We start from the raw sequence: 10,942 nt of genomic DNA, 5'->3' as shown, positions 1-10,942 counted from the left end.
GGCACAAAAAATCACTGGGTTGTGACAACAGACTCTGGTTAGAGCCTTTGCAAAGAGACAGCCAGGGATGGCAGGCATGACTTTCTTGATGGCTTTGGTGCTGTCTTTTGGTGTTTGGGGACCTGACTTCAAGTTTCCACTTTGCCTGGTTTAGAGCAGGGACTTCCAGGCTAGCTGAGGATTTTACTTACAACTAAGGCAGGATTCTTTTTCCTTTTGTGCACTTGAACTGCAGTTTTCTAACCATGCTGTTGCTCATATACTGAGCATGCTCAGTGGATTATGCACTGGCCAGACACACACGCATGTACCTGAGCCATAAACCAGGAGTAATCCAGACTGGGTCACGAGTGTGAGGGTGCCGAATATAGCTGGAATGGGGCCGCGATGGAGTGGAATTAGGCACAAACGCGTACTGGTTGAATTGAAAAGCTTTACTTACAAACTGACGTACAGGGACTTGCGTCGATGCACACAGTGTAGGCACGCTCCGTACAGGTTACAAACAAAAGAGAAAACCGGGTGGCACACCGATGTTTCCGAGCATGCAGGGTACGGGGTACGTCGGGACGGTCGTCAACGGGGAGAGGTTGGTGGTTGATCAGGCCTCCAATTTTGCTCCAAGGTACACGAGGAACTCGTTCCCAACGTAGACGTGGAGTTCTCCGACTTGGGCGGAAACTACCCAAGCTTTTATACGGCTAGTGAGCCAATTGCTAGAGCCGTCGGGCATGAATAATTTACAACGAGCCGATCGGTAGCATGCATGCAAATGGTGCAATTGCTAGTTTTGGCGGGAGCTGATCACTGCACCAAGGCTTTTCCTGCCGTAGCGAGGCATCCCTTGCACCGAGTACTTGCATCGTGCTAAGAATTCTGCTGTGTCGAGGCACTTTTAATCACTAAGTACAGACATGCCCCCTTGCCGATGGCACAGCTGAAATTAGAAGCACATGTGAGTCGGTCAAGTCGTCGCTTTGCCCGAAGGGTTCATAAGGCAAATAGATATGAACAAAGGTAGATAACGAAACAAGTTCGTTCTCTAAAGATCGGATTAAACAATAACCTAGCAGAACACAACTATACATTAACACATTCGTCACAAAAAGTTCAATCACAAGGATTTCGGTGGGTGTCATGATGACGTCACACGTCGAGTCCTTGCTTCATGGAGTATTCTTTTCCCTCTTTCGTCCGGCTCCGGCACGCATCTCGGATCTCGGACCTGTGGAGAAAGAAACTCTCTAGACCATTAACCAACTTATCTTACAACATTATTTCAACAAGATGACTCATCATCTGGCTTAACTGAATATCGAAAACCTAGCTCGTATGCTAGTTTCCATTGACCCTCATCTCCCAAAATTCACAATTGCCGTTTCGTGAGTCTAGAATGCTGCAGGAGAAATCCGAACGTTATCCGCTCCTCTGGTGGTCTCTGCGGCAACACGTGTGGTCATCGCGAGCTAGACTTGTGCGGGCATGCGGTGGATCGATGCTCCGAATCACTGGTTGTTTCTATGCTGGGCTTGATGACAGCTTGCAATCGTGGGAGTTGACACAAAAGATTGCCTGCAGGCTGTCCAACTAGCGGATTTAGAAGAACTCGGAGAATGGTGGCGGCTTTTCCTCCGTAGACTTCAGTGCAGGCTTCCACGCCGTTGAGCGTTATCGGGACCGCTCCAGGATCTTGCAGGTAACGGTGAGGCCACGGTCCTCTTTGCTGGGGTGGTGTCAGTCCCAGTGCATGTGTTCTAGGATTCCAGGTGCAGTACGAGATTCCGATCGTTGCCAGTAAGATTTGCTTTATATCAACTTTTAATGGGCAACCTCCGTGCCATGCATAGGACTTGCGGCTAGCCTGATCTGCAACAAGCACTGGAAGTGGGATGGGCCAGTGGGGATTATACGTCACTGTATTAATGTTGGTGGCGTGTCCTCCGCTCCACTCCACAAGGCTCGTCCAGGCAGGAAACTTGCCTCTTCTCTGTCCACTAGGTCGGACCCAAACTCCACAACAAGGCGTCCCAACTACATAGCCAAGGTTTCTTCAGGTCTCATCTTGGACTTCTTGCATAGCTCTTGCAATTCCGTCCAGGTTCCGGTGTGATAGGTGTTGGCAGTGATGCAAGCTGCACTCTGCGCACCAATCACTCGGCTTCTCACTGCCACCGGATGTGTGGCCGTCTGAGATGTTGCTGCATCCGTTAGGGGAACCGGATACAACTGTTTCACCGTTGCCCCCTTGCTGTCCTGCAAGGGCGGGGCAGTCGGGAGCGACGCAGCCTCATGGGGCGGAGTCATTAACTGAACTTCCGCCCGTCGGTCATCCCACCCGTCCGTCGAAGGATCCGCCTTTCTCTTCCGGGTCCTCCGGGCAGCTCCCTTCCCTCTCGGCGCCATCTTGAAATGGCGGGGGACCGGGGGGTTTTCCCGTTGCCATCTGTTCAGCCGCCTGAACAGCAAGCAGTCGGACTTCCAGGTCTGCCTTTTCCCGCATCAAAGTTGTTATCATGCAGAACATTGCATTTAACATTTTCCCCTTTCCGTGTTCCGAGCCGGTCCTTCTAATCGCGGGGTGACTTTCCACTTCTAACTTTCCGCGGAGCTCCAAAAGAAGCTCGGGATCTCTCAGCTCAGGTGCCAGTGTTAAATTAATCAGTGTCGGCTCTTCGCCCTCCTGCGCACAGCGCATGCAGCAGGCAAACTCCTTGCTGAGGGCAGTACTTTCTTCGCTCGGCTTTTGTCCGGTGAAGGGTTCTGCGCCTCCTTCCTCTCGGGGTCTAAATAGAACCCGCTCACTTCCCATCACACATCCGAACGCCCCAGGATGGAGATGTACTTCCCACTCTTTCGCAGTTTCCTCTTCTCCTTCGAGCGAGAGGTAACCGCTGATGAGTCTTCCACCCGTTCCGCCCACTTGGTGGTAGGCGATGTGTGCACCTAACTCCACGGCGTTCTGCACGTGGCGTTTCCCATTGCGCTTGGGGCAATTCTTAACTAATTCCAACTCCATTGCGTCTTCCCCGGATACTGATCCTGTTCGTGACTCCATGTGGGTGCCGAGTATAGCCGTGGCGTTCTGCACGTGGCGTTTCCCATTGCGCTTGGGGCAATTCTTAACTAATTCCAACTCCATTGCGTCTTCCCCGGATACTGATCCTGTTCGTGACTCCATGTGGGTGCCGAGTATAGCCGTAATGGGGCCGCAATGGAGTGGAATTAGGCACAAACGCGTACTGGTTGAATTGAAAAGCTTTACTTACAAACTGACGTACAGGGACTTGTGTCGATGCACACAGTGTAAGCACGCTCCGTACAGGTTACAAACAAAAGAGAAAACCGGGTGGCACACCGATGTTTCCGAGCATGCAGGGTACGGTGTACGTCGGGACGGTCATCGACGGGGAGTGGTTGGTGGTTGATCAGGCCTCCAATTTTGCTCCAAGGTACACAAGGAACTCGTTCCCAACGTACACGTCGGGGATTTCCCCGACTTGGCCGGAACCTCCCCAAGCTTTTATACGGCTAGTGAGCCAATTGCTAGCCGTCGGGCATGAATAATTTACAACGAGCCGATCGGTAGCATGCATGCAAATGGTGCAATTGCTAGTTTTGGCGGGAGCTGATCACTGCACCAAGGCTTTTCCCGCCGTAGCGAAGCATCCCTTGCACCGAGTACTTGCATCGTGCTAAGAATTCTGCTGTGTCAAGGCACTTTTAATCACTAAGTACAGACAGAATGACTACAGGCTCTGAGGCTGAGCTCAAGGGGTTGGGAGCACAGGTAGTCTTTTCCTCTGTGCTCCCAGTTGCAGGCCACAGACCTAGGAGGGAAGGATGCATCAAAGACGTGAGCTGATGACTCTGGTGGTGGTGCTACTGAGAGGGCTTCAGTTTCTTCAAGCACAGTGCACACTTCAGGGAGAGGGGACTCCTGGGAAGGGACGGCACCCACCTCACATGGAGGGGTAAGTCCATTCTTGGCCAGGTTGGCTGATCTTCTAGATAAGGCTTCAAACTAAGATCTCCGGGGGACAGGGAAACACTAACTGGAGCATGCCCGGGGTGAATTTCAACAGGCTTAGGGCAATAGAAGGGGAAGCACTGCGGGACCAGGGACTGAAGGTGAAGGAGTGCATGAAGAGTGGTCATTCTTCAAGGACACAATCAACTGATTAATAAAAAGCCCTTCTTTAGGTATGTAGGGAACAGAAGGAAAACAAATGGAAGCATGGGGCCATTACTTAACAACTCAGGACAGCTGGTTACCGACACTCAGGAGAAAACTGAACTCCTGAATGACTACTTTGCTTTGGTATTTCACCGGACTAAGGGGAAAATCATACTAGATAAGGTTCTTATGAATGGGCATGGTGGGAATGACTGCCCTCATGTTGATGTTGGCAGTTATTTCCACCATGCCCATTCATAAGAACCTTATCTAGTATGATTTTTCAACTGAAAAAAACTGAAAAGCTGGCCCAAGTCATCATGGAACCTCTGACAAAGCTCTTCCAAAACTTGTGGTGCTCAGAGGAGGTCCCTGAAAACTGGAAGAGGGCCAGTGTTGTGCCCATCTTCAAGCAGGGGAGGAGAGAGGACCCAGGCAACTATAGGTCAATTATCCAGACTTCTATCCCAGGGAAAATCCTGGAAAAATTCTTCAAGGAGTCTGTGCAGTATGCTTGCAGAAGGTAGGATTCTGAAAAATAGCCAGCATGGGTTTGTCATGGGCAGGTCTTGTCTTACCAATCTCATCTCCGTCTATGACCAGGTAACTTGCCACCTGGATAAGAGAGAGGAGGTCGACATTTTATACCTAGACTTCCCAAAGGCCTTTGATCTGGTATCCCATGATATTCTTATGGGAAAATTGGAAGATTGTGAGCTTAATTGCTCGACAGTTAGGTGGGCTGGAAGCTGGCTATGGGGAAGGACCCAGACAGTTCTAGTGAACGTATCTGTGTCATCCTGGCGAGAAGTGGGCAGTGGTGTTCCTCCAGGGTCTGTGCTTTGTCTAGTGCTTTTCAACATCTTAATCAATGATTTGGATGTGGGGGTGAAGAGCTCACTGGCCAAGTTTGCCAATGACACCAAGTTATGGGGGAGCGTGGTCTGCACCAATCTCAGGGGGCATATGCCCCCACTATGCATCGCCTGTGAGTCCGGGGGTCCAGCTTCAGGCTCTGGGTGGCAGTGTGGGGCAGTGGAGGGGCTGGCTGGGGCACAAGGGTGCTACATTGCACGTCTAGTTGACAGGTAGCCCATGTACTTTAACCCCTTGTGCCCCAGCCAACCCCTGTCACGGTCTATATGTGCACTTGTTTGCATGAAAATGTTGTCCCTTACATGTGATCAAATGCACATATAGACTGTATAGACTGATCAGTTTATACATACTGGCACACGTGTAGACTGATGTGTTACTGCGGAGCTAATTAGTCTACTTGGCAGGGCATATCTGCACGTTGCGGTACAGTGATGTTGGTTTGGCAACATGGTTTAGTACTTCCTTCTGCAAATAGTAAAACACGGTGCAGTATGGGTTGTTACAACACTGGGCACACATAAATTGCCCAGCTACATCGCTGTAGTGGTGTGCTATATTGGGGAACCACTACGGTGACATAGCCGGCAATCCTGTGTAGACCCACGTGATTGCTGCGTTGCTGTAGCATGCCATACAGTGACATGGTGCATTGCTACATTGCCTTAGGGCAATGTGTAGATATGCCCACAGAGTAATATCAAGAGCTAGAACTGTGGAATGTGCTGGACAGTTTTAGTTAAGTTTCCCCTTTTTGGCTTGTTCCTTGAGCAAAGTGCTTGAGATCTAGAGTACTCCTTTGTCTTCATCTACAGACTTCATTTAAGTCTTCAGGGGAGTTCAAGGACAAAGTAGAGAACTGAACAGGGATACTGGGAAATGGGACAAGCACTCATATGCATATAAATGCTATGTGTGGTGGATTTGATGAGCAATATATTAAGCATTGGTGTTTAATCATCACCTCTGTAAAACATACCCAGTTTACAGAAGAGGGAAGAGGTACAGAGACCTTAAGAAACTTACTCAGGGTTGTGCAAGAAGTTGCTGGAAGAGCTAGAAAGCTGCACTAATTTCAGTTGCTTACATATTGAAACTTGTTTTAAATATGTAGCATTTGGTGTTTTTCACCTCTAAATCACTGATTTTCTAATTTCTTATTCTTCAAATTTTACTGTCAATGCTTCCAATTTCCCAAGTTGGTTTTGTCTTTATTATCACTCCTTAGAGGTCTAGGTCAGGAAGACACTCCCTGTTAGAATAGCACTTAGCTGTATACTCAAATTTCATTGAATACAATAGACTTATGCATATATTTAGTACTGAAAACATGCTGATACGCTGTCCTGAACCACAGCCTTTATTATTAACTATTATTATCCTGAACTACAGCTACCTCCTATATTAAGGTATGGAAAACTGAATGTAGAAAAGAGATTTTTAAAAGGCAGGATGGTCTCTTTGTTCAAAAATCTTTCTTTGAGACCCACTATTCAAATTAGTCAGTACTCCTGTGAAATGCAGAATTTTTAACATTTATACCTGAATCAAAGTTGGGTATACTTTATGAAATTTAAAATGTTTTAAATATGTCAGTTATAATTAGCACAGCAGCACAGATTAACTTTTTTGAAGCTTAAAATAAGAATTTTTTTTAAAGTATAGTCTGGAAAACAATGGGGATATCTGAAAGTTGGCATAGTAACATATTCTTTTTTCTCCCTTTTTAATGATTTGTTACTCGGTGAAAATGTTAAAACAATTAGTTTTAGATACAATTTTAGGTCATTTTGCTGTGATGTACCTCATATTTCTAAACCTAGATTATCTAAGTTTGTTCTGCAAACAGTTCCACAGATTGTTATATATATGTTGCGTAAGAATTGCTATTAGCACATTATTTTTGGCACAATTTTTTTCTCAGGGCCATATTTCCAGATCAGTCTTTTCACAGAACTCCCACGGATGTCAAGGGAAGTTCCACATACAACCCAAGGGGAGAACATAGCAATTAGCTCTGCGATAGTTTTGCATGTCCTCTACCTGCTGCTGTCATTTGCATATGCTGACTTTTTCTGTGCAAAAGTCATTCAGAAGCACACTGTGCCATTTTCCAATAGCTTCTCTTTCATATGATGAAGGGAAAAGCAGAATATGTGGAATAGAAGGAATGAAAGAACAGCAGCTGTGAAAACTGCAGCAAGCATGTTGAAAACAATGGCCAGTATCATGGAAATTTAATATCCAAAGGGATACCAAGACATGCTTTCTGATTTATTCCATTTTCAGTTTGTTGCAGAGGCTCACTAAAGACTTTTTGCTGATGCATTAGCACAACGACTGAACACAATTAACTATTTATTAATTTAGTGTGGTTAGCAACCTACAATGTTTTCTTTTAAGATACCACCCGCAGGATATTAAACATGCAAGATTTGTGCCTCGCTTGTGTAAAAAATATCTTACAGTTTGTTTGTCCTAGTGAAAACATTATATAGATGCATTTAATTATCAGGCTTTGTGAGTGGAATTGTTTGCCTTGAACATGTCATTTTCCAAAAGAGCTTAAAAATGGAACAACCCAACACAGCAAAATATGGAATGTTATTGAAATGTATTCCCAGTGAGTGCAGTTCAGTGTGTGTGATAATGGCTTTTGCATTGTCAGACTATAAAATAAGGTCCTCATCCTGCAACTTTTGCATACTGCAAATTTCTCAGTATTATTGGGAGTTGGAAGTATGCAGGCACTTCAGGGGGTACTAGTAGTAATGCCAACATTGCAAAAGTGAGGTGGAAGCAAAAGCAAAGGTAACCAGTTTATAATACAGTCTGTAAATCTGTAGAATGCCACATTTTAAACAAGATTTTAGAGAAAAAAGAATCAGAAATATTTAATGTGCTTGAAAAAACTGCCATTCTGGTGCTTTGCGTGCAACCATGCAGACACAGTGAAGGAAAGTAGCTTGAAAGGGCTGCTCTCTCTCCTTTAGAGCTGCCTTCCTGCCTTGAACTGTGTGAAAAGCAGCAGCAGCAGGGGGCTTGTGAAAATGCATCTTAAACCAGATGTATAGCCTTCAATACTTTTTCCCCCCCAAACCAGAGGAAAAAATACTTTTTTTCAATACTTAATGGTTTTGGGGAAAAAAGTATTTATGAAACCATGACTTCCTGCCACATGATATTGCTAATTAAGAGAGTTCCTGCTCCAGTGCAGCCCAGTTTAACCTATAACAGTTCTCAAGGTTCCCAGAGAAACTGGTTTACTTACTACCAGCTATATGCAAAAATCCCAGAATGTCAAAGCTTAAGGATACATTCTGTTTTAGATACTAAAATAACCTCAAACGTGGAAATCATGGACTCTATTATTTGTGTGACAGCTGTGGCAAATATTCTAGGGTCTGTTCCAGCAGGATCCAGAAAGCTTACTATTGAGTTCAGTAGGAGCTGGCAAGAGCCCTTAACTACGAGTCAATATGAAAAGGCAGTTGTCAGTGATTTTTCTTTGTGAAAATTATAGTTTAGATATTATAAATAGTAGCTACAGGTGGCAAATGAGTCATAAAAATCCACAGTTAGAATGTTTAAATGAAACACTGTTTGCCTTCTAAGGACCTAGTTTTCAAACAATTCAGTAGTATCTATTTACTTTAGAGAAACTTTTGGTACATAATTATTTTTTAAAGCTTCCTCTTCATTATAATTGAAAGCAATGATCACAGTCACAATAGGCATCGAGGAAATATTTAACCACAACTGGCGTCATAATACATTAATTATGAAATATTAACAATTGTATTGGTTCAGGCTTGGTTTTCAAGCTTATAATCATATACACATTTAAATTTACTTATAGAAAAAGTCCTGGCCAAAAAAGCAGAACTACTCACGTGTATCACGTGCATATGTGTTAGGTTTCTTGTTTTAGAGGAATTAAAAGAAAATAATTCTGCAGTTTTTCTTTTGTAATGTCTTATGGATAAGGGCTCACCAAACTCAAAGTGGCTGCTGGCCGACTTTGTGGTCAGATCATGGGGATGGCAGCCATTTTCACAAGTCAAGCACTATGCCCCCCGCCCCCCACTGCATCTGACCAAGGGGCCCCAGTGGCCTACCCATCACTGCTGATTGGCTGTGAGTGCTGTCTGTCATAAGACACCATGCCTCACCACTGATTGGCTGCAGGGGCTGTCTATCATGTGGTTCCGCCTCTCACTGCCAATTGGTGGAGAGGGGTGGAGCTATATGATGGACACCCCTTGCATCCAGTCAGCAGCAAGGAACAGGGCATCAGCCAGTTTGCTCTGTTGGCAGCCCCCCTCCTTCTTTCATCCCTTGCAGGCTGTGTGGGGCCACGAGGGCTGCTGGCTCCCCAGAGGGAACCAGCATTTTATTTTCAATAAGTTGTTTTTTCTCATGGAGCCTGACAGAAACATGGAGCCCATGCTTTTTTGCAGAGCCCACCTGAAATTACAGTTTCCGCAAAAATCACAAAATTGCTATTTCAGTAGGTCCCTTATGGATGCAGCACACAAGTTGACTCGAGCATGTCCATTACAAAAGAATGATGTTGTTTGGTTCAAGGAGCGTAAGATTTTGGAATATCTTAATGGTTTGTTTAATTCTTCCATCAATATTAAAAAGGACAGAAAGTGTGGTTAGACCATGAATGTCAAACACAAATAAAACTTAAAACCACTCTGAGATAAAAGGTCACTACTTTAAATTTTTATTACAGCAAAGTGATCACAATTCATTTTTACTTTCTTCCTTCTTAAATGATGAATCCATCTTTGTGTCTGGAATACTTCTTTATCAGCCTGCATGACTTGAAAATCAGTGGTTTAATATTATGCCCCCCACTACCTTTGCTTATATGAATACTTTTTTAAGTCATCTGACTATTCACATATGTAAAGCCACTTGTGTGTTTAAGTTTGTAGGATCAGAGTTAGAAGTATGTTCATGAAGAGAGCCAACAAGGACATGAATTGAGTGTCGTTCAGTTTATAATGATTTCATGGTTTTGAACTTGCAGTACTTTTTCCATTTATTGAACTTGAACTTATTTATTGCATACTGTTAACTTTGGGGTAAATTATACATACACCAAAGATCATATTACTCCCATTGAGTGCCAATTGTACATTTAGTGCTGTAAGATCATGAAAAACTCTACATAGATTAATATCTTTAATAACCAGAGGTTATTTATTTCCAGTGAAAATCTTTAATGAATGTTTACAGATTGAAAACTACAAGGGAAATACTATACATTAACCACTGTATTTCCTTAGATAAATGAGAATACAACTTCCCAGCTGTTTTGGCTATTTTCCACTTGGCAAACATTTTCATTCGGTTGTCATTGCTGTGGTTGTTCTGTCTTGAACCCTTCCTTATTTTGTGCACCTAGGTCACTTAATGTCCTTAGTAAAACTGGCACAGCACTTGAAACGTGATTTCTCAGTCAAAAATGAGCTGAAATACCTTACAAATAAAAAAAGCTGTTTAAGAACCTACAGTGCTTAAAGACTATTCTATCTCTGCCTTTGCAACTTCAGAGACTCTCTGAACAGACAAACTGATTATGTCCCACAGTGTGAAAAAAGCTCATAGCCCCATAGGAAGTATATACATTCTACAAGCAATTGCAGTTTTTGGATCTAAGGTTTTGCATCACCCAATTGCAGAAAAATAAAATCCGTCATAAGGTCATAAAATCAAAATCAGACACCCATCCCATGCTCCCTGTGTTCAGTAGTGTTTTGCAACTTTGTTGGGTCCATCCCTAGTAACACTGACCTCTTAGTGTAGGTATTCAGCTCTGTATTTTTACATAGGAGGTAATACTGTATTTACTCAATTAGAAGATGAGGTTTCCCTCCC

The sequence above is a fragment of the Alligator sinensis genome, unplaced genomic scaffold (genome assembly GCF_000455745.1).
Source record: "Alligator sinensis unplaced genomic scaffold, ASM45574v1 scaffold1670_1, whole genome shotgun sequence".
NCBI lineage: Eukaryota > Metazoa > Chordata > Crocodylia > Alligatoridae > Alligator > Alligator sinensis.
Note: the sequence above shows the minus strand (reverse complement) of the source record.